Source organism: Betta splendens, chromosome 22, assembly GCF_900634795.4.
Source record: "Betta splendens chromosome 22, fBetSpl5.4, whole genome shotgun sequence".
Lineage (NCBI taxonomy): Eukaryota > Metazoa > Chordata > Actinopteri > Anabantiformes > Osphronemidae > Betta > Betta splendens.
The window spans coordinates 15,860,643-15,886,187 of record NC_040900.2 but is presented as its reverse complement, the minus strand read 5'-3'; the positions used below and the strand labels follow the sequence as shown (position 1 = coordinate 15,886,187).

Here is a 25,545-nt window from a genome sequence, read left to right as displayed (position 1 = left end):
TCAAATGAGAATTTCTTTCAACCTACTAGGCCTGCACAATTTAGATGTTAGTAATCTGTTAATAATCTTTATGAAAAAATAAAAACAGGGTGAAAGGAGGAGGAACTACACAGGAAACATACAGGAAAAATTGTAACTAAAATCATTGCTTAAGCAAGAGGAAAAACTACAAGCTAAGAGGAATAAGACCAGCATAACTGAATAAACAGGACAAAAAAACTGTAATAATGACTTTGGACCACATAACAAAATCAGAACAGAAAAGCTACAAAATAAACTACAAAGCTATAAAATAAACAAAGACTAAACCAAGAAACCACAAACTGTCACAGCTCATGTCATTTAGCCACTGCATTATTCATTTCCGGTTTTATTTTGTCACCACTTCCTGTTCCAGCATCAACATTAGCAGTTCTAGTTTTACTTCCGGTTTTAGTTAACTCACTTGTGTCCTGTTAGTAATTAATCACTAGTATTTAAGCACCACCTCTCACCATAGCACCTTGCCAGATCGTCTACGTAGTTCTTGACTAGCATTCCAGCATTCTTCGTACTCTTGAATATCGTGCTTGATGCTGTTTTGTACCGCCCTTGCCTTTCTTCCAGCCTCCGACAGTCCAGTGCAGTAAGTTTGACCATCGCCTGTATTTCAATCTCGCCTTTGCCTACTCCCTGTTGGATCCTGTTTGCTGCCACAACGTGTATGACCTCTGCCTGCCTGACTTTGATTATTAAACATCTGATCTTAACCAAGCCGACGCTGTGCATTTGGGTCCTTCCCTCCATCGCTGTTTGTGACACAAACAACTTATCAAACAAGGAAACTAACACCTCAGCAGGTCCTTGTCCTTTAAAGATCCATGCACACGCTTTTTTCATGCACACATTGCTAAAGAATTGGACCTTGATTTCTCAGTAAGGTGTCTGTAACTTTTCATGCCAAATGGCGCTGTAGATCGCCCACACGGCCCGTCTGTATGTGTGTTTTAAGCTCTCGTCCACAACACAACTCTATTTTCGGAGTGTGTCGGAAGCTAAACTGATCGCCACACCCCTTTGAGGAAGCGCATAACCGTGGGAATCAAACGTCACGGTCACTGAATCCATTGTAACAGTGACACTGGCTGACTCGTCCTCGTAGTGGAGTTCAACCATACGTTTGATTTAAAATCTGACTCTGAAGTTGAATGGGAGGCTGTTGAAGTGGTTACACTTCGACTGGCGCAAGGTACGTCTAACTGGCAGATTCACATTTAATTTAATTTGATCGATATAATACGCAACTTGATTTGCTGCTAACGCTAATACTAATGGTTGCAAATTAGCAGCCTGAATTAATACAACAGAATATTCATAACACGACTACAGCTTGTTTGGGAGCATATCTTGATAAACTAATATAAACTCATTTTTACATGTTTTTTTATTTCTCGTTCTGCTGCTGTGTGAAAATAATTTTTCTATAATGGGATCTTCAGCTGCAGCTTATATTTTGCCCTATTTGTCTGTAATTAAGTGCCAATGTAGTAACAGTGAATGCCTACAGAGTGCATGGTGTGACAGCAACTATTGCTTTCAAGATATTGCATGTGTTTATTACTTTTATTAATAAATTAAAATTTCGATAAATCTTACCTCAAGACGCCTGAACTAGTTGCCCAACCTACTGTCATTTATGGTAATTGATCCAGGACTGGAGCCAGTATGATTGAATGTGTATTCATTACAGAACACATTTAATATACAGCATATCAGACAATTACACATGCATGGAATAAATCAGTATCTCAGAAATTCATAAAAAACTTTAGAACATTTTATTATTTACAGATTAATCATAATGTACCTGGGAACTCTGGTTTACAAACATAGTTTTGTTTCTAAGTATACCTAATATTTTTTTAAATTGCTTTTAGTAAGGTGTATGATATATCAAGTGCTAATATATAACTAATTATTGTTTTTTTCAGTACTATGTCTGTGTGTATCTCAAGTTGTTGCACGTATCTAGCCTAGAAGTCTTGTTAGCTTGTGCTGGGGTCTGGATCAGGACAGTGTTTCCTGAGGGACAAGGCACCTATGTTGGACTTAGACCACCTGTGAAATACCTAAATTATTGTTTTTTTTGGCAATACCTCAATAAAAGCTGAAATATTATAAAACATTTGTCTGTTTTCCCTCATTAGATATATACGTACAATAATAGTTCAGTGAAACAGCAATAGTCAAAGCCAACTTTATTTTTAACCAATGCACCAGCACTGTATAATGCTGGATAAGTTACCATCACAGTTCAATTTGCAGACCACAAAATGAACGGGTAGGATTCATAGTTATGTTGAAAGCATAGATTCTGGAGTGGAACAGGTATAGTCATGGGTCGTTGGCTGGGGAGATGTGAGGATCTTTTTTGTCTTCACGTGTTGGAAGACATCAGAAGCAGTGCAGCTGCTGTACAAATGGAGGATGCAGCCATTTTCCTTGACACCACTCTAGAAGGTATAAAGAATAAAATAGCAGATTATTGAAATGACCAGTATTTCCTATGTATCTCACAACCTTTACAGATCTAAACAATAAATAGAGGTAGTTAGATCAGTTTTAATTATGTTTGGAGCAAACACGTTTATTTATTTACTTATTTTATGGTGCTGGTTTGTTAAATCTTAGCATGACATTAATGACCTTCTTTCTGTCAGGTTGCTCAAATTCTGCTCAGAGGGCCAGTAGGACAGGGATGTTTACAAGGTCCTCCATAGAACAACCTGAGTCCAGCAGGACTTTATTGAAGATGGTCTACATCACATTTTCCACATAATCTGCTCCAAACCACTAGAGTTACAAATTACCCGTCAACGGACTAAAATATCAAAAAAGTTTCCAACTGCACACAGAGTAAATACATAGACAATAATATAGATCAGATTATGCATACCACAATTACTGAAATGTGAAATGCAAAATCTCTGTCAAATAAAACTGCATATTGGCCAACAAATGATTATACTGCTGTTAAATATACATACCTTCTCAAACCTAGTTTGAGAAGCAACCTCCTCGCGTTTCGGTAGCTGGCATGCATCAGCCTGTATAAAAAAATAAAACACGTCACGTTTACAGCTAAAGTAGCTGACTAGATAAGCAACAACATGTCAGGTTTTCGTTCTTGGTTTCATTTTGAAAGGACTTTTCTGTTTTTGATTCCAGTTTCCGGTTTTATTTTGTAAGCACTTCCGTTTCTTGTCACACCACAGCAGTTCCCGCTTCACTCCCGGTCCTCATTACACACACCTGTTTTGTATCAGTAATCAACTTCTTGCATTTAACCACCACCTGTCGCCTTAGTTCTCCGCCAGATCGTCGCACGTATGTCAGTCAGTACCTACCAGCGTTCACCGTCCTACCTGTTTGTGTTCCGACCCTGCTTCGTGTTCCTGACTCCCGATTCCTGCCTGCTCCTTACCGGTACCGTAAACCTTACCAATCTGGTTGCCGAACCCTTGCCTGTCCCTGGACTTGTTTTTTGCCTGCGTCTGTTGTACCTCAATCTGAGATAAAGTGTGTTTTGATCTGGACCGTCTGTCATAAGGAGGTCTGTATTAAAGCCGTAAATTTCACCCTCTGTCTGACGTCTCGGTGCTGTGCATGTGGGTCCGTTCTCTGCCGCTCTGTGACACAACACACATGTTAGACTTAGATAGAACCTGCCATAACCCAAATTCACGGGTCTACTCGGGCTACAACATACACACGACAGGCTCGGTAGTAATTAGAAACACAGCTGACTCACAACTTACTAGCGCTAGCCGCTAACGCTAGCCGCTAACGCTGCGCTACTATTGCGCTAGCAGCTATAATGTGAGCTGAGTGAATGACCTCAGTACCATATATCACGCGATTCGAACCGGACAAATGCTGGAGAGGCTTGGACTAATCCAAATTGCGTGGCAACGCAACGGTTCTAGCAATTAGCATTCCTTACACAGGAGGGAAGCTACATTATAAACAGAGAAACTTCTGGAGTACATGCATCAAATAAGTATCAAGCATGTACTTTTTTTTTTTTCTTTCTGTCCAGCAGTTTAGCAAGCAGCATATCTTACGCTGAATGCCATATTGTGATGGACAGCTTTGCTTTAACAAGAGGAGTATATATAGAATAAGGGGGTAAGGGGTGCAGCCAGCTACTGAAACCAAGCAAATTGTTAAGTAAACAATCGGAGCAAAATAAATAAGAAGCAGGGATGTACCTTAGGCTAACACATTCATAACTAAACAACTTTTGTACTGTGGTTTACCTTGGAGATTAATACTAATACCAATAATAGTGTTAAGGTGTGTGCACATACTCATACAAACATATACATATCATATACATACATATGTGCATTGTTATACATATCACATAGTACTTAAGAGTCATGACATACAAAACCACAAATTCTATATTCACACATTATTGATATTGGTAGTGATACGTATCAATAATACTTACCTCGGATTTGGAAAGTGCCCCACTACAAGGTTAGTAAGGCTGTAGCTTGATATTATTCACCCAAAGGGTGAGGCAGACGCTGGCGCACGAACAATGCCACCCGCGGAAGCCAGGGCGATGTGAGGGGCCCGGCCACCACGCCCATCCAACAAGCAGATGAAGGAATCCCAGCAGCTAGGGAGCCCACACACCTTCAATTCCAGGAGGGCACTTCTGGAGCCTGCCAGAAGATGCCCCCGCGCCCAGAGTGGGGCCCGCCCCCAGTCCACCACCCCTACACGAGCGGAGCGGGGCCGACCTCATCGGCCCGACCTCATCCCCTGGCACCACACCGGCCTGCAGCACAAGGCCAGCAATTGGTGGGGGTCAGCAGAAAAGAGACCACCCAGGCAGACCATCATCATACCCCTGGCGGAAAACCGGACCCCCCACACCCCAACCGCACCACACGCATACCAACTCACACAAACACAGACGCATACACCCACCGACATGTAAAACACACATCATCACATCAACACATACACACCATAAACTCTCTCAGAACAAACTAGTCAATCATACGTGAACCAATGTAACTGCATTGGTTGCATTGCAACCTACATTCTCGCACCCACACCATTCGCTTGATCACATTCGTGGGGAGGGTAGGTCTCCGGCCTGCCGTCCATATGGCCCTAGACAGGGACCGCAGCTCCTCCCAAGCCCCGCCCAACCCCCCCAAGCCGGGGGAGGCAGAGGGCAGGAGAAAAGGTACCCCAGAACCCTGCAACCCAGCTTGGACGTGAGTGTGTGGAACTAAAGTGCACTGAAGGTGGGTAACACCTTCAGGAGCACAACCGCTGGCTGACGGTGTGTCCCCCGGACAGTGCCCCCCCTCACCCTAAATGTCTTTTTGCAGTTAAAACTGGGTGGTGATCTCTCCCCCAGGGCCAGTGGGCGAGGCCACAACTGGCCTCAGCCTCAGGCCCCACCCCCGACCCTAAATGTATGTGTATGTGGCTAAATATGAGGAACTTTGGGAGATTGCCAATTCTCTGAGGGGTCCAGCAGACAGAGCCATCAATGGGAAGTCTCCGTCTACTGCCCTCCCCGAAGGAGCCCCCAGATTCCTGGACGAGTGTGTATGACTAATGCAATTAAAACTGCAGAGCCCAGAGCCTCCCACTTGGGAGGGACGGAACCACTTCCCGGTAGCCCCAGTCCCTCCATCAGCAGGACGCCCCTTGCAGACCTAAGTGGTTGAATGTGGAGAAATGTAGTTGGGAAGCAGAGCACCAGGGTCCGCAGAGCCAGGTTCCCGACTGGCTCTGCTACCCATCCCACCACCCCCCACAACCCCCAGCCAGGAAGAGACAGCCGAGACCCAGGGACCACAGTACTACTGCCCAGGCGCCACACGCAACACAGCCAGAGCCATCCTCACCCTTCTTTCGCACTTACCCATTCTCTCGCTCAAGTATGCCCATGCTCGCCCCGTGTAGTGCCACACTCAAACCCACATACATACTCTGCGGTTGTGCATTGAGGGCCAATAAATAAATTAGAACATATATTATTCCAGAACGTGTAATTAGTGGTGATATTGAAATCAGCTTCCCATTTAGAGATCGGAAGGCTCACTGTCTGGTCTACATTGGAAATTAAGATATAGATTTTGGATACTGTCCTTTTCCCTGATATATAAATAAATCGCTCTATTACTGGTGGTGGTTGCATGTAGATGGGAGTATTCTTACTTTTTGCATTAAGTATTGACTTTAGTTGTTGGTATTCTAAGAAATTGGCACTAGTGATTTAATAGTGGGACATTAGTTCTTCAAAAGAGGTAAACTTGTCTCTTGTGAAAACATGTTTCAGATGTGTTATCCCTTTGATATGCTCAGTTAGAAAGTGTATTGCCTTTTTGTTTTGTATGATGTCTGGATTGTTCCAGAGAGGTGTGTTTTGGCAAAGAGTAAGCGAAGACCCATTAATTTTAAGAAAATCCCACCAGGCTGTCAGAGATGCTTTTATGCTCTGGTAACAACTATGATGTTTGATTTTGGTGCTGATAAAGGGCAGATCTGCAACTTTAATATTTTCACAAAATGTTTGTTCAATGTCTATCCAGGAGGAGTCTGCTGGCATGGGTTTTATCCATTTGTGGACATGGTTCAGTCTAGCAAGAAAATAGTGGTGGAAGTTAGGTAGTTCTAGGCCGCCGCAGCGTCTGGATTTTTGAAGAGTTTTTAAACTAATTCGTGGTGGCTTGGTTTTCCACAAAATCTGTGAGATGTAGGAGTCTAATGTCTTAAACCACGTCTTAAACCACTGCCTGGGTGGTATCTGGGGTAGCTGAGTTGGAATCATTGAGAATATGTAATTAATTTTTGGCAGGATCATCAATTTTATGATGGCAATTCTTCCCATAAGTGAAATGGGTAAGGACTGCCATCTTTTGAGGTTGGCTTCTATTTGTTTTAATAAAGGATTGTAGTTTAGATCAATAAGCTCTGATAGCCTAGACGACAATTCAATGCCCAAGTATTTAATGTTCCCTGAATGGAGTGTGGTAGAAGAGATGTTAGTCAGTAGTTCTGAAAATCCTGAGAATTCATCTACAGATTGAGCGGCAAATTTTCGTTGCCTCATTGCTGCAGGATTTCACACTGATCTTGTCATGACATTAGCATGACTTAGGTACCATTCCACCAAGCCCCCCTACACCAGTCATGACCACCACTGTGATGTACTTAATGCATGGCTGCCTTGTTAACGCCCCCTAAACCTTTTTTAAGAAATGACCTGCAATTGCACAATCATGCACCAGGTGGAGCAGTGATGTGTAATCCAGGAAAATTTTCGTTGCCTCGTTGCTGCAGGATTTCACACTGATCTTGTCATGACATTAGCATGACTTAGGTACCATTCCACCAAGCCCCCCTACACCAGTCATGACCCCCCACTGTGATGTACTTACTGCATGGCTGCCTTGTTAACGCCCCCTAAACCTTTTTTAAGAAATGACCTGCAATTGCACATTCATGCACCAGGTGGAGCAGTGATGTGTAATCCAGGCCCACAGGCAGATTGGAAGTGCATGAAGTTTGTGTACTATATATATATATATATATAAAGCATATATATTTATGAGAGAGGGAGAGAGAGAAGGAGAGAACAGAAATGAGTGAAAGTAGTTTATAACTGAACTTAAAGCTACTTTTGTCTAAGCAAGTAGAAAATTACAGCTGTTATGAATACAATGCCCTTTAGTCAAACATTCAGTCAACATCCACATGGATATTTAATTTGTTTTAATTATACTGTATAGTATGTATTAATGTATTGTAATTTACTGGCATTTTTTGACAACTGACAAAGACCAAAAGCTTCCTCAGTCTGAGGGAAGTTCCATATTATCCTCCAGTTTGGCTTCACTTCACACTTGCAAAGAACTGGCTCGTTACGTGAACAAAAGACACAAAAGTGAGTAGGTGTGATGAACCCTCCCCCAAGAAGGACACCAGACTGAAAGAGTTGACATGACTCAACTTCCACACAACTTCACCTGAGCCATAAAAACCAGATATATTTCTAAACTGCTAAAAAGAAAATTCCTTATGGATCCATAACTTTAAAGGTTCCACTCAAATCAAGGCTCTGTTAACATAATGCTGTATAAAGGAATTTACAGAGGCAGCCGGTAAAAGTGTCTACCCCCACCGTGTTTGGGTTTCAAATCTGCCGCGTCAGTGCCCGGTTTGCACTGCGGGAGGAGTGTGTCACGTCCTTCTGGCCTGCAGGTGGCAATTGACTCCCACTTTTGGTCCTAAAACATCGTAGTTGCTTACGTCATATAGTCTCTTGTAGAACAACTAATGATCAGGTCTTGGGTGGCCTAGTGGTTAACATGCATGGCTACAAAGTTTTTTTTGTCCGGGGTTCAAGTCTGAGTGGAAGAAGTTTCACTTTCATTCACCAGATGGAAATGAAAGAGGAAATAACGAAATAAACAGCTGGTTACATTGTAGGAACACCTTGTAGTAGGAACTGGTATATTTAGAAAACTCAGTAAAGGTGTGTGAACTGGGGAGGAGACGGCAGCAGCGACTGAAGAGCGACTGAATAGAGTTGATGTCTTCCCCGCTGACAGGCGCATTCATTTGATAATGCACGACCTTGGCTGACAGTTCAGTTGAAAACCACACCTGAATCTTTATTAAACCTTCCCTGAATAACATCTATGATCTGCAGTTTCTTCCTTGATTATCCATGATTATTATGAAAGAAGCGCAAATCTTCGCCAGTCCAAATTGTGCAATTAATACTGTGTTTACAATAAAGGTAATAAATAATAATAATAGTATTTTCATTTCAAAATGCACTGCATATTTTAGACAAATGTCGAAGTGCTACAAATAACTTAGATCAGAAAGCTACGATAAATACATATTATTTTTGCAGAGTAAACGTATGTAGAACAAACTACTTGCTGCATTAATGAGTCTTAGACCTGCAGCTGATCACGCCGCTTGATGCTGCCCAGTCTCCCATGGAGCTTTGTCCTGAAGCTGAAGTATTTCTCACCTGCTGATCGAGTAGTAGCAACACATTAGCATGTCTATGCGCCTCTACGGGGGAGGGGAGGGATTAGAAGTTTGCCTTTGCGACTGTAAGCAAACATGAGACAAACAAAAGCTTGGTCGAACTCAGATTCAAGTCATCTAAGTACGAAACACATCACATATCATTCGATCTCGTGTTTCATTTGAGCAGCAGTCTGGAGCTCTCTAAGACTGCTGCCCCGCGACCCGTCCACGGTTGAGCTTCGATTAAAAATTAAAAGCAGAGGGTTTTTTTTGTTTTTAGTTTTTCTCTAAACGAAAAAAACAGCTTTAAATTCAAGTCTGTGTGTTTTTGTTAAAAAATATTTTTGTTCGGTTTATTGGTTTGTAATGCGGTGCTTTTATTCAGAATAGATAGACGGATGGGAAATCAAAGTTTTGAAACATACACGGGCTGAATAAGTCACATCAGCCACTCATTCAGTTACAATGACACGCACAGTCAAAACAAATTTTCACTACATCTAGTGCGCCACTCCACCGTTCCTCTCGTAGCCTGCATTTGCACATCCATACATTTGTGTATTGGTCACTCTCTGTCTGGACACATGACTCCGAAACACGTCACGTGTTTGTGTAAGAGTTTGATGTCTCCACCAAATTATAAGCAGAGGTAACGAGAGAACGACTTTTTGTGTCTTCCGTTTGTCTCTAAACAATAAAAACATATTACCTCCAATTCCGTGTCTTTTTGTAAAAAACTAATATTTTTGCTTGGTTTATTGGTTTGTAAGGCGGTGCTTTGATTAAAATCTGTTTGCCGCTCATCGAAAGAGAAACGAAAACGCCAGTGAAAGTGGCTGGATGGATGGATGGATGGGAAATGAAAATGTTGAAACGTACACGGGTCGAATAAGTGCTCTCAGCCACTCAGTTACAATGACACGCACAGTCAAAACCAGTCTACTTTAAAGTTTACTCTGGTAAAGTTTACTTTACCAGAGTAAACACGTAGGAACAAACATGTTGCTGTAATGCGTCGCTGTAGATCTGCTGATTTCTGGCGTCCTGTCAAAATTACGATCGACAACTGCTGTAAAACAAATTCCTATGATTATTACGGTTATTTACGTAAAATCTACGACAATTGGAAAACATTCATTAACAAGTTGTGGAAGTTTAAAACCTAAATAAGCGGCTGTAGTCACAGATGGACTGCGCTCTACGTCTTTACTTGGCCATGCGCATTTAAATTATATTAATTAAAACGCGACCCATAATCACGGAATTATGTGAAGTCAATGTGTTGTATCAGATGTTAGAGCGGTGGGTGTGTACATATTTTTAAGAGACGCCTTCTATTTAAAGACACGAAAAAGCTGAGGAGAATGAAAACAAGAATGTGTTGCTGCTGTGGCGCTGCCTGTTTTAAACCACACAGAACAATTATAACTTCGCAGTGAACAGAAAACAGCTAAGCCATCAACAAGTTGTTGCCCTTCACACTCCCCACGTTTTAGCACACAACAGATACTTAATAGTAAAAACTTAATAGTAAAATAGGTCTGGTGTAATATATGTGTGTTAAAGGTAGAAATGAACAGTCGGACCTCAGTTACGCTGTAGTGCTTTGGAGGCTTCTAATCAACGCTGCGCCACCTGGTGGTTAAAACGAGACTAGCGTCCTGATTTTTTTCAGCCAGCTGCAGGATTAAAAATCTTTAGTCAGCGACGCACTCGCTGCACCGTGGCGACGCATCAGTACTGCAGTAAAAACCCTAGTCACTTTGAACCGCTACCACTGTAGTGTCTGTCCATACAGTAGGCCTCCTTTAGAGGACCAACAGCCTAGTGGTTAAGGCACAGAAGCTCCCAGCTAGAGACTCCTGGTGTAAACTTGCCTCTGGTGTCTTTTGTTTACCACACAAATTCAAGTGACACAATATACAGAGATCTGCATACATATGTGTTAAGAGTTATGCCAGCTGATATTCTTTCAGTTCTGTGTCATTTCAGTCACCTTTTACTGCCAAATGTCACCGCAATCGGCTGATTGTGACTGCTCAATAGTTTTCAAGTTAACTTACAGACTTTTCTTAAAGCAGAAACATTACCAAAAGTGCAGGAACCTTCAGTCTGAGTAAGGTTACAGTACACATTATCCTCCATTTACAATAGGCGTCACTTCAAACCTGTAAAGAACTGGCTCATCAGTTGAACAAAGGACTGTGAGAAGGTGTGAAGACCATGTCCCCCATGAAGGACATATAATGTAGAAGCTCCCTGAGAAACATTTCTGCTCTAAAAGAATGTAGTGACCCAACTTTCAGACAACTTGGTTTAGAAAATGGTCAAATGAACTGGACGTTTATAAAATCTGTAAATAAAACTTGTTAAAAAGAAAGTGTTAGGTCTATGGCTTTAGGATATAAAAGTTTCTTATTTTAAACCACCAACTAAAAAAAAACAGCTTATTTAAAAACTGTGGGTGAGAAGTTGTGTGCTTTAACCACTAGGCTCTTATAAGTGATGGATGAATGAAGTAGTTCACAAATGTATCTGGTTACATCACATCAGGTAACAGCACTGCAGGACTCTGGTGCTTTGGGGAGAAGGGGGTGGTGTGAAACCAGTCTAACTAGTGCTGTGGATTGGTCGTTTTGTCTGAAAAGAGGCTCTCTATTGTTATGTTCATCTAAACTTGATTAGAACATTGAAATGTTCTTTTTTTAATTTAAAACAGCTCCTGAAGTAGGCAGACTGACACACACTACATTCAAGTGAATATGAATAATATATAGAATGAGAATTTAATAATTTCATTAGGTACTTTTGTGAAGTCCAACTCAACCTAATACAGCCAGTAACTGATAAACCTCCAGAAGGTAGTTTGGCAGCGTGAGCTGCCGATGCGTATCTATGATTAAAAAAAAAAGTTAGTACAACATTCAATTCTGAAATTAAGTCAACTTTTCAAGTTTTCTCAACTTTTAGTTGACTGTTTAGACAGACTATTGTCTGTCTGCCCTAGCAAACAGTGTACAACTGACATTATCAGATCTATGTCCTGTTCTCAGAACTGTGCCTATACTTACTGTTTGACCCTAACTCTACAGGTCAGATACTAAAGCTCCACCTCTTGGTTTTACCCTGGAATTGCGTCTTTGGTGCTAAAATGGGGGTGGCCTCATTAACATTTTTAACACCTTCCCCAGACAGACCAAGGAGGGGGGCTGCTGACAGTTGGCTGATGAGGGTGTGATAAGTGTGTGATCAGCGTCAGAAGAGTGACTGACAGTCGACTGAAATTAGCGAAAACGAGCCGCTCCATCTGTATGAGGCTGATAGTTGTAGGAAGAGACGTCTGTGGCTCCAAGAGAAACAGTAACACATCGTCAGCATATAAACTTATTTTATGATTTACTGATTTGGTCGATATTCCAGTAATTCCTTCATGCTGTCTTATAGCTGCGGCTAGAGGTTCAATAAATATTGCAAATAGTGATGGGGAAAGTGGGCAGCCCTGTCTTGTCCCTCTATGCAGATTAAACCTTGGTGAGATCTGGTTGTTTGTTCTGTCTGCGGCGTTTGCTGAGCTGTATAATATTTGGATCCAGTCTATGAATGATTTCCCAATGCCGAATTTGTGCAGAGTGGCTAAACGAAACTTCCAGTTTACTCTATTAAAAGCTTTTTTTGCATCTAAGAAGACGATGGCTGACTCTAGTTTATGAGTGGTGACATAATCGATTAATTTGATTAATCTGTTCATATTGTTTTTTGACTGTCTACCTTTAATGAAGCCTGTTTGATCAGAGTGAATTATATATGGAGTGATTTTTTTTCTAATCTTCTAGCAAGTGCTTTACACACTATTTACACAGACACACTACACACACTACATTACACACTATTTTTAGATCTACATTTATTAGTGAAATTGAAAGTGAAAATCTATAACTTGATGGGAGTGTAGTGTCTTTACTGGTTTTTGGAGCAGGCTAATGAAGGCAGAATTCATATTTGTGGGTAATGAATGCTGTTGTTTAATTTCAGCTACCATTTTGTAAAAGCTGGGTCTTCAAGAATGTACTTACGTTTGGGGAAGCAGCAAGTGGGCGCTTCTTCAACCTGAGTCACTTCTTCTTTTGTCTTTTAAATGGCTGGTGGCAACCAACTGAAAGGTGCATTAGCGCCACCTCCTATGGTAGACTGCGCAGTGAGTGAATTCTTTTGTCTGTGACTGGAGGGACTGAAACGAAATGTTTCAGGTACATTTAGGGGTCCAGGTTTGTCTGGGGGGGGGGGGCAAAGCTGGTTCTGTGATTGGTCAGCGCAAATGCAGACGTATCGAGGCCGCCAAATTTGAAACAATGGTTCTTGAACTGGATTGGATAAACTCTCAAAAATGTGAAATAAGTAGGGGGCGTACTTCTAACACACCAGGAGTGTCTTAATATGACCCAGGGAGTCGAAAAAACGTACCAGAATGTCCAAAAAGTTAACTTTGCATGTGCATGGACCTTTGCATGGACGTTTTACCAGTACACTAGGTACTGGTAAAACTCTTTGTTTATTGTAGTTCACTTCAAAAAACAACAGATCATTCAAAAACAGCCTCCAGCAATGATTCAGTCACAAATGCAGAAAGCCTGGGAAGTTGTTGTTTCATCCTTGAGGCCCAGATTTTGTAGGACTGGTTGATTCCATCAGGTTGCTCCCCACCTGATGATTACACATAAGTATTTCACCTGCATCAACTCTGTTTCTATAGTAATATAGAACAGTGAAGGTTAAGCACATTACATAGCTTTAATCATAATTGTTGTTTTTCTTCCACTAGGTTTTTAGTTTATTTCCCATCTGACTTTTGTAGTAAATTTACAACTGCCAGATTGAAATGGAAAAACTCAAGCCGCCACTACATTAACATTTAAACAGATACATCTTAAATTTATTACAAGTGGTGACATAATATTATCAGCAAGGAAGAAAGGACAGAGCAGCGGTGAGAGGTTGCCTGGTCTCCTGCAGGAGTGAGAACCCCATTGTCCCAGACAGCAGGTCGTCCATCGGTCGGTGGGGCTCTGCCCCTCTAAGGCTAAGGCACAAACTTATAGACCCTGATCCTACGTCAGCTAGACATCTGGTTTTGTTCTAACTTCTGGCCTTATACCACTGGCCAACAATAAGTGTTTACTCAAAAGTAAATGTCTGTTTTCCTGGAGTGTATCCCAGACAGCACCTCTGCCAAAATACAAGGGTTATAGAACAGTCACTGCACCTTAACATGACCAGAACAGATTGTTGACTACCTATATAATAATATATGATATGATACATGATGATATTAAATAGACTACACTTTCCTCCGTATAATGTATAGGTGCAGAAAAGGCTTTGTTTATATTTTTTAGTGCAGACATTTAGATTTGTCATGTTAATTTAACCAGATGTTTGTTTTACTAGTACCCTGCAGACTACTAAATTCAGCGTTAGCCTCGTTTTACAGGGGTAATTCTTTCCGGGACGTTAATGCTCTGAACAGCGGAGATCGTCGCTGCCTCTTCAGTTTTTAGCAGCGCGCACCGCGGCTCCGTTATCTACTAAATATACGCTCACTTATTCCTTATGGCCCTGCGTCAAATGCGGCAGCGCAGAACAGTCGAAACAAACAGGAAGCACGAACTGTCAATACAGCAAAACATAACAAAACATTAGCTCAACCATATGGATTTTAAGGTGCTCTTGACTCATTGTTGATTTAACAATACACTACCAAAAACTAGAGACAAACTGGATCACAAAACAGTGATGTAATGACTGAGTCTGTGACAGACGGTGGACTTTAGGAGGAACTGCCTGCCCACCCTCCCTCTCACAATCCACAATAACACAGTGTTTAACGTAGACCCACTCAGGGTCCTAGGATTCACAATCTCAAAGGACCTAAAGGGGTCCCCCCACAAAGACAGTGTCTGGAAAAATTCCCTTCATCTTCACTCACATAGAGCAAGGACTCAATGCATTGAACACATTTGTTGTAGTTGTTGTGCTGCATATTGTGTAAATAATTGTAATGAAAAATGTAAATACTTATTGTTTAAAGGGGACATATGCAAAATCCACTTTTTAGACATTCTGGAACGTTCATTAGGCATTATGGAACATGTTTACACACGCTGAGCAAGTCCATTTCCTTTTACAGTATTTTCACATTTTGTGATTTTCTCCAATGGGGTCAAAGCAAGTCCAGTTCCAGTAGGTTCAAAGGTTTCAATGTAAAAATTAAATAATGGTAATCAAGTAACCAAAATGTGTAGGTGAGCAGATCAGGATCGGGAGTTGAACCCAGATCCCCCAGTACAGAGTCAAGAATTTGGGCCATTGAGCTACAGGATATAATAGTTTAAAGGCAACGTAGCTGAAGGTCTTCTTCCATATGGATTGAAACACTTAGTAATTTTAACATCCATCCATCCATCAATTTTCTACCACTTATCCGGGGCTGGGTTGCGGGGGCAGCAGTCTTAGCAAAGAGTTCCAGACTTCCCTCTCCCCAGACACTTCCTCCAGCTCTTCCCGTGGGACCCCAAGGTGTTCCCTGGCCAGCCGAGAGACATAGGATCTCCAGCGTGTCCTGGGTCTTCCCCGGGGCCTCGTACCAGTGGGACATGCCCGGAACACCTCCCAAGGGAGGTGTCCAGGAGGCATCCGAACCAGATGCCCGAGCCACCTTAACCGGTTCCTCTCAATGTGTAGGAGTAGCGACTTTACTCCGAGCTTCTCCCGGGTGACAGAGCTCCTCACCTTATCTCTAAAGGAGGTAAAAGAAGACCGGGTCTTCAGAAAAGTTCTGTGACAAGGTCACGAGTTAAAAGAGGACCGGGTCCTCGTAAAATAGATTAATGATACTTGGTCTGATTGAAGCAGCAGCAAAGTGGAAACCTGACGGTGTTAACATAAACTCTATGATCAGTTGAAGTAAATCAGACTAAATAAATAAGTGTCATTGTCTTTGTCTGTCTGTCATAATTCATGTTTCTTAGTTACGTTTGTCAGTCATGTCCGGTTTTATTTTGTTACCACTTCCTGTTTAGTCCACATCCAGTCAATCCAGCTTTACTTCCTGTCCTTGTTAACATCACCTGCATCTCATTAGTAATCAATCACTCAGTACTTAAGCTCCAGTTCTTGCCTTGCCCAGTTGCCAGATTGTCTACGTTGTTTCCTAACTAGCATTCCAGCATTCCCTTCTCTTTCGTGTTTTGATCCTGTTTTGCCATCGACCCTGCCTTTGCCTAAATCTATGACAGTCCTGTGCCGTAAGTTGACCTCCGCTTGTACTTTGACCTCGCCTCTGCCTGCTCCTTGTCGGATCCTGTTTGCTACCACCACGTGTATGACCTCTGCCTGCCTGACCTTGCTTATTAAACTTCTTATCTTAACCGACGCTGTGAACTTGGGTCCTTGCACAGGTCTTTTCAAAACAAAGGGAATTTATTACAAAAAAGGGTTTAACAAAAAGCGCTTGCAAAAGGCAAGGAGGCAAAAAACAAACACAAGGCGCTGTCGCTGAAGCAAAACACAAAACTGATCAAAGCACTCTCAGGAGACAGGAAGCTTTAGCAGACTTACTATACATGGCTGACAGTAAAGCTCTCCTCACAGGTTTGCAGATCCACAGCACACAATACGGCTTGACACGTCACTGTCAAATGGTGACTCACCAGCAACCTAGGCATTCCTGAGGTCCAGATTGGTTACGGTTGCTCCCTGTAAGAGTTCAAATGCTGATGACATTAGTGGCAATGGGTACCAGTTACGTACCGTGACACTGTTTAGCCCCCTGTAATCGATACACGGTCTCAACCCACCATCTTTCTTGGCCACGAAAAAGAACCGGATGAGACCTGCCTGAAGAAACTCAGTAATGTACTTTTTCATGGCCTCTCTCTCTGGCTGTGAAAGAGAGAAAACTCTCCCACTAGGTGGCGTGGACCCTTGAATGAATGTTTTCCAATAGTCGTAGATTTCAGGTAAATAACCGTAATAATCTTAGGAATTTGTTTTACAGTAGTTGTCTATCGTAACTTTGACAGGACGCCAGAACTCAGCAGATCTACGCGTTTACTGAGTCTGCAGAACTGCAGTTTGACTTGTTTTGACTGCAGGTGTCATTGTAACTGAGTGGCTGAGATCACTCTTAATCCGCCCGTGTACGTTTCAACATTTTCATTTCCCATCCGTCCATCCAGCCACTTTCACCGGCGTTTTCGTTTCTCTTGCAATGAGCGGTAAACAGATTTTAATTAAAGCACCGCCTTACAAACCAATAAAGTAACAATAAAATAACATAAAAATATTAGTTTTTTTTTACAAAAAGACACGGAATTGGAGTTAATATTTTTTTTATTGTTTAGAGACAAACAGAAAACACAGAAAGTCTATCTCTCATTACCTCTGCTTATAATTTGTTTTGGTCTTAAAAGTTACACAAACACGTGATGTGTTTTGGAGTCATGTGTCCAGACAGAGAGTGACCAATACACAAATGTATGGATGTGCAAATGCAGCCTACGAGAGGAACGGGGGAGTGGGGCACTAGATGTAGCGAGAATTTGTTTTGACTGTGCATGTCATTGTAACTGAATGAGTGGCTGATGTGACTTATTCGGCTCGTGTACGTTTCAAATCTTTGATTTCCCATTCGCCCATCCATCGACCTTCACCGGCTTCTCCTTTCTCTTGCTATAGGCAGCAAACAAGACCAAGCTTTTGTTTGTCTCATGTTGCTCACAGTCGCAAAGGCAAACTTCACATCCCTCCCCCTCCCCCGTCCAGGCGCATAGTCATGCTAATGTGTTGGTACCACTCGATCAGCAGGTGAAAAATACTTCAGCTCCGGGACAAAGCTCCGTAGGAGAATGGGCAGCATCGGGCGGCGTGATCAGCTGCAGGTCTAAGACTCATTAATGCAGCAAGTAGTTTGTTCTACATATGTTTACTCTGCAAAAAAAAAAATATGTCTGAATTTATCATAGCTTTCTGGTCTAATTTATCTGTAGCACTTCGACATTCGTTTAAAATATGCAGTGCATTTTTAATTGAAAATACTATTATTATTTATTACCTTTATTGTAAACACAGTATTAATTGCACAATTTGGACTGGCGAAGATTTGCGCTTCTTTCATAATAATCATGAATAATCAAGGAAGAAACTGCAGATCATAGATGTTATTCAGGGACGGTTTAATAAAGATTCAGGTGTGGTTTCAACTGAACTGTCAGCCAAGGTCGTGCATTATCAAATGAATGCGCCTGTCAGCGGGGAAGACATCATCTCTATTCAGTCGCTCTTCAGTAGCTGCTGTCGTCTCCTCCCCAGTTCACACACCTTTACTGAGTTTTCTAAATATACCAGTTCCTACTACAAGGTGTTCCAACAATGTAACCAGCTGTTTATTTCATTATTTCCTCTTTCATGTCCGTCTGGTGAATTAAAGTGGGCGTGGCCATCCACGTCCCAGAGCAGGGACACTGGGGGGAAGCAAGGAAAAGCGAGTTAGCTGTCCTTGTCGATGCCTTGACAATGTTTTATCATCGGTTAGATCTCTGAGCCCTGACTTTTATGTCTTCTTTGGATTAAAAAACAAATGTTGAATGTTCTCAAATAATATAATATTGCCGCCCTCCGCGGCTCCCAGTGTTTGTTTTTTTCATTGAAAACGTGGGTGTTGCCGGTGGCAGACCTCTGGTCTAGATCATCCTTATTCACTTTTTTAAACTGTAGTAGTGTGATTTGCGCTTCTTCCATAATAATTATGGATAATCAAGGAAGAAACTGCAGTTCATAGACGTTATTCACGGACGGTTTGATAAAGTGTGTTTTTCAACTGAACTGTCAGCCAAGGTAAGTGCATTATCAAATGAATGCGCCTGTCAGCGGGGAAGACATCAACTCTATTCAGTCGCTCTTCAGTCGCTGCTGCTGTCTCCTCCCTAGTTTACACACCTAAAGTGTCCGAACCAATGAATGTGTTTCCAGATTGACTGGTGATGCCGAACGGGTTGCTCTCAGTGACAGCAGCTGTTTGAAGCAGGGAAAAGCGAGTTAGCTGTCCTTGTCGATGCCTTGACAATGTTTTATCGTCTGTAAATGATCTGAACAGTTTTTATAGTTTTACAAGGCGTAATATGACGCTTACGTTTGATCGTTGCTCGTATTCCATATAAAAGAGAACGAGGACTGAATAGGTATGTTATTAATTGCTACGAGCTTCTGTGAATAAAATTTAAAATGTTAAACCTCTGAGCCCTGACTTTTATTTCTTCTTTGGAATAAAAAACAAATGTTGAATGTTCTCAAATAATATGATATTGCCGCCCTCCGCGGCTCCCAGTGTTTGTTTTTTTCATTGAAACGTGGCTGTTACCGGTGGCCGACCCCTGGTCTAGATTATCCTTATTCACTTTTTTAAATTGTAGTAGTGTAACCTTAGTTAGTATTCCATTTTGTTTTTTTTTAATTTTATGTTTGGGAAACGTGGCATTTCAGCGACTGTGATTTTATTTGTAATTAACATTAGTTCCTACCTGCCCTTGTTGACGGGGGACAGAAAAAGGTGACACGTGTAGCCGGCCTCTCCTGACTCTTAGTCTTGGGCGAAAAGATCTTCTGCGTATACATATACTTATTTCAAACAACAATCTACTATTACTCTTTAACATACCAGTGGCAACTTTTATAATATGTTTCCATTGAACAACACCAAATGTTAACAGTAAATACAAAAATGAAAGAATTAAAACTCTTAATGAAAACAAAGATAAAAGGACAATGAGGGAATAAACATACCTGTATAAAATAAAATAAACACAGTACAGCGACTCAACCAACCGGTCTCTCACATAAACACACTACAAAAAAAACATAGAACCACCGCATGAAAGACCGACCACATGCTCCACAAACCTAGCTTGCGAACGGCTAACTTTAGCATTTCATTACAGTGCTGTACAGTCTTACAAAATACATATAAATAAATACTGACGCATAAACAAAAATAATTTAATTTATTAACTTCGAGATGCAAGTTTAGAACTATCGTTTATCAACAACATGTGTTAACATATATAGAGGAGCACCCGCATAAACGACTGAGGAAAGTAGCGTGACTTGACCGGAAATTACATAGCTAAAAGGTCAGAGGTCACATAAAGCAAATAAATTCAAAAAATAATAAACAAATAAATAAAAATTCCCTCAAAATAAAGATCACATAAACCATGCACATAATACAAAAATATGACATAAAACAAAAAACAATGGATGGATAATTGGTGAAATATAAAACACTGTAGTTCACATGCTACACACGCGTTGGGTAAGGGCGACGTAAAGAAAACAGTGTACATGTGCCGTACTGTCGTGTGGTGCATTGAAGAAGAATACCACGTAAAAAAAATTGTAGCCCGTACCAACAGCAAGAATTCAGGGTTACAGTAGCTTGTCTGCCACAAATCGAACGCTGCATGCAGGAGGGCGTTCAGCTTTTTATTTTTGGTTTTAAACTGACGTAATTTGCCATAACTTACTTAAGTTCATAACTATACTAAAACACTATGACGTGACCAGCGGTTCATGGTCTTGGCGATCCATGCACTAAGTAATACAACGTTGTCATCTTGTGATCACATGAAGAGACGCTATTTTTCCAATAATTAAAAATAAAAAACTGCTTCCACTCAGCCTCGAACCCTGGACTAAAAGTTTTGCAGCCATGCATTTTAACCACTAGGCCACCCAAGACCTGATCATTAATTGTTCTACAAGAGGCCATATGACATAAGCAACTACGCTTTTACACTTTTACCGGCTGCCTATGTAAAACCTACTTAAGACCTTGGAGTGCTAGCCAACTATAGGCCCATTTCAAATTTACCCTTTATTTCTAAGATTCTTGACAAAATCGTGGCAAAACAATTATCTTACCACCTGAGTAGGAATAACCTGTACGAAGATTTTCAATCAGAATTTAGAAAACATCATAGCACAGAAACCGCTCTGGTTAGAGTCACTAATGATCTTCTCTTAGCTTCTGGTCTAGTTTCTCTCCTTGTCCTGCTAGATCTTAGTGCTGCATTCGATAGAATGTTATGATCAATTGTATTACAGAGAATAATACATAGTATTGGAATTAAAGGAACAGCACTTCAATGGTGTAAATCCTATTTGTTGAACAGATTCCAGTTTGTTCATGTTAACGAACAATCCTCCATATGCACAAGGATTAGCTATGGAGTACCACAGGGTTCTTTGACTACTTGGTCAAATATGGTTCAGTCTATACATGTCTCCTCTAGGTAAGATTATTAGGAAGCATTATGAATTTTAATTATTATGCAGATGATACTCAGCAATATATGTATTTGGACCTAAATGAAACATATCAACTAGTCAAAATTCAAAGTTTTTTAAAAGACATCAAATCCTGGATGTCCCAAAACTTCCTTAAACTAAATTCAGATAAATTCTTATCGTTGGGCCAAAACAATCACAGAGAGACACTATTGAGTCAGATAGCCACCCTGGATGGCATAACGTTAGCTCTACTGTGAGAAACCTTGGTGTCATCTTTGACCAGGATTTCTCTCTTACATCATACATTAAACAAATCTCCAGAACCGCCTACTTTCATCTTAGAAATGTAGCGGAAATTAGAAACATACTCTCTCAGAGCGATGCAGAAAAACTGATCCATCCATTTGTTACCTCTAGGCTGGACTACTGTAACTCCTTACTCAGGATGTCCTAACAGCTCCTTAAAATGCCTGCAGCTAATTCAAAATACTGCAGCCAGAGTTCTGGTGGGACTTAGAAAGAGATGATCACATTTCTCCTATATTAGCTTCTCTGCTCTGGCTGCCTGTAAAATGTAGGATAGATTTTAAAATTCTTCTACTCATCCACAAAGCACTTAAAGATAAATGTCCTTCTTACCTTAAAGACCTCATAGTACGTTATGCTCCCAGCAGAACACTTTGTTCTCAGAGCGCTAGGCTACTTGTGGTTCCTAGAGTCTTTAAATGTAGTATAGGAGGCAGAGCTTTTAGGTACCAAACCCCTCTCCTGTGGAACCAGCTCCTTGTTCAGGTTTGAGAAGCTGACACACACTCCACCTTTAAGATCAATCTTAAAACCTTCTTTTTTGATAAAGCATATAGTTAGAGATGGTTCAAATAACTGGCAATTATTGTTAGTCACAGGAACTATCTCTTAGTTAAGCTGCAGTAGACATAGACTGCTGGGGGACTTAATTTATACACGGAGCGCCTCTGTTTCCTTCAATGTCTACTATCCAATAACCTCCCATCATTGTTCCTTGTTTAACTAACCTTTTTTTTCATCTCCTCTGTTGCTGTCAAATTGTAATCAAAGGCTTGCCTTATGTGGGATCTGTGGGGTTTAGTTGTGTAAGGTCTTAAACTTGTAAAGTGCCTTGAGATAACCTTGTTGTGAATTGAATTTAATTGAATTGTATTGAACAAAGTATGTGTGTAGGTTTGAGTGAAGCACTACATGGGGCGAGCATACTTGAGCGAGAGAATGGGTAAGTATAACAGAGAGGTGAGGATGGTTCTGGCTGCGCTGCGTGTGGTGCCTGGGCAGTAGTACTGCGGTCCCCAGGTCTCGTCTATCTCCTGACTGGGGGTTAGAGCTAGTCTGGAACCTGGCTCTGCGTACCCCGGTGCCTTATTTCACAACTACATCTCTCCATATTCATAAGTGAGATGCTCTGCAGTTTTAATTGCATTAGTCATACACACTCATCCAGGACTTTGGGGGCTGCCTCCGGGGGGTCCAGTGGACAGAGCCTTCACTTTTATGGCTCTGTCCGCTGGACCCCTCGGGGAACTGGGCGTCTCCCAAAGTTCCTCATACCAAGCCACATACACATACATCTCGGAGGGAATTAACACTAGGACTACTGGGTTTTCTAAATATACCACTGTCATCTACCAGGTGTTCAAATGATCGGCTCGGCTAGCTGACACCCTGAATCATCTGTGAACAGCCGCTTTTGTTACGTAAAGAGGGCCATCACTGACGCACCCTAGGTGGTGGCTTGCGTGAGCTTGCTGACCCCACTCCTGCCTGCAAGGCTGAACAGTTCCTATGAGTCTATGAGTGACATTCACTGTTACAATGTTCCACCGCTATGTGCTGGGATTTACAACGTAAAAGGACAAGTGTCATTGTTGCGGTCTCACCGAAGGAGGCAATAAAAGACATAAACAATACAATAAAACAGTTTCAGATCTTTCTCAAATGTGGCGAAGCTTTGTTTATTTACAAAAAAATAAAAATAAAGTTTACATATTATTTGCACTGTAATGTCACCCAAAATTACAGAAAAGATGACAACATGTGCAATAATAAATATAAACAGAAAACGCTTGAAAGCGTTTCCGTTTTATATTTTATAAAGATCTGTGTTTCTTTGCCTGCTATAGCCTTGTTTGTGTTTGGTTGTTAGTTTCCCTTTCACCTGTACCGCATAAAAACCAATTAAAACGTTCACATATGATTTGCAGTGTAACGTCACCATAAATTACAAAAAAAGAGTACTGAGTTCACCCATGTAGTTATAACAAATGTGCAACAAAAAATAAAGCTCTTCTACGCGTTTATGTTACATTTTTCGTTTATTTACCAAGTTTGTTTATTTATTTATTATAGGAAGTTGACCAGGGGCTCGTTTCAGAAGAAGGTTTAACAAACTTACACTGAGTTTGCAAACCTGGAGTTTTCGGTTTCAGAACAGCTGAAGAGTTGGTTTAAGCAACTCCGAGTTGATTGACTCGCGACAATACAAAGCCCTGATCAATGGAGTGAAGATATTACGAGTCACCATGGCAACAGGACAACAAAAGAGGTCCGGAAATGGATATGATACCTTAAGCATATAGAGACTACGAGCCTATACTCTGTAGGAAAAGCAAGACGGGAAAGAGAGAGAATTAGCTTGGAAGAAAATAACTGCTCGAGTCAATGCGTAAGTTTACATTTTAATAATTGTAACTAATTACTAAATAATGTTAGTATTGTTGTTATATTTCACTTGTAAAGTAAGGACTTGTAAAGTAATTGTTCACTCATCTAAGGAGTTACTTCAGTCATTGCATAAATTACCAATTTTTGTATGAATTAAAAGTGCAGTGTTATGTCTATGCATTTTTTTAAATTCCTGTTGTGGTTGATGTGGGATTTGTAAATTAATGATAATTCAATAATCCAATATGTTTTATGGAGAGCAATTATTACAAAAATATAAGGTTTTCAAAAGTTACCCAAAACTAATGTAATAATATAAGAATTTAATTTCAATTTTTATGTAGGTGCAATCCTGCAAGCATAAAAGAACGTGACTAAAAATGAAATTTTCAACATGGGTGTAATGTTTTCACACAGTTGATGTAAATCATTTGACTTCTACTGCAGGAAACTAAGGTAAGTGCAGGTGCTTAAGTACTGGAGTAAATGACCGTATAGTAAACAGCTGTGTAATCACGTGACTAAAACATAAAGCAGGAAAAATCATGACTGAACAAAAACCGGACTATAAAATAAAAAGGAAATGCATGACAAAAATCCCAACTATGACATTTTCAACATGGGTGTAATGTTTTCACACAGTTAAATCATTTGACTTCTACTCAGCCAACAGAAAGAAGGCAGAGGCTAGAACAACTGGTGGAGGACCTGCACCACCACCACTGACGCATGCAGAGGAGAAGGCCCCTTAGCATGAACACTGGAAAGCAGGGGCTGAAGGAATTCCTGGAGGGAGTTCATCAGAACCAGTCGCTCTCCAGGATACAACATCTGTACATCAACATCATGCATCTGTAAAATGTAAGAGGCCTACCTATATATTTTATTTTTTACATAGGCTACTTTTGATACATCCATTTCTTAGACTCTGGGTTGGGTTCTTTGTTGGTCTTAACATTGTTGGTCTTAACAGATTCTGATAGTAATATGTGAATCTTCCTGTCACAACAGAAGCCCAGGATGTGTTAAGTATACTACTAAATAAAGCTTAAATTATGATAAGCAGTATTATAAAGTGTAATATTAATACATTTTATACACATCACATGATTTCTGATGTGTGTTGCGTAGCCTAAATGATGTAACTTGATCTCCAAGTATACTGACATTATTATCTCCCCTCTGCCCCAGAGTGTGGAAGAACAGCAGGAGGAGGGTCCATCACATTATGCTGCACAGATGCACACAGTTCAGTGATGTTCAATAAATGCCAGAGTTAAATTCTGTAAGAGTAATGAGGAACTATGTCATGTACCTATGTCATGTAACTTTAGTTACTACAGTCCTACAGTTAAGGAGTTGTATAAACTAAATCTCAAGGAAATGTTATACTTGGACTGCCAGATTGAAAAGACATCTAGAAATTGAAATTCTCAAACAAAA

At 40.9% G+C, this 25,545-nt stretch overlaps 1 protein-coding gene across 1 annotated transcript in view; it reads left to right on the top strand.

Moving 5' to 3' along the window:
- The window catches only part of LOC129603580 (uncharacterized), a 227,972-nt gene that overhangs the window by 81,169 nt on the left and 121,258 nt on the right, over positions 1-25,545 (top strand). The window lies entirely within an intron of this gene.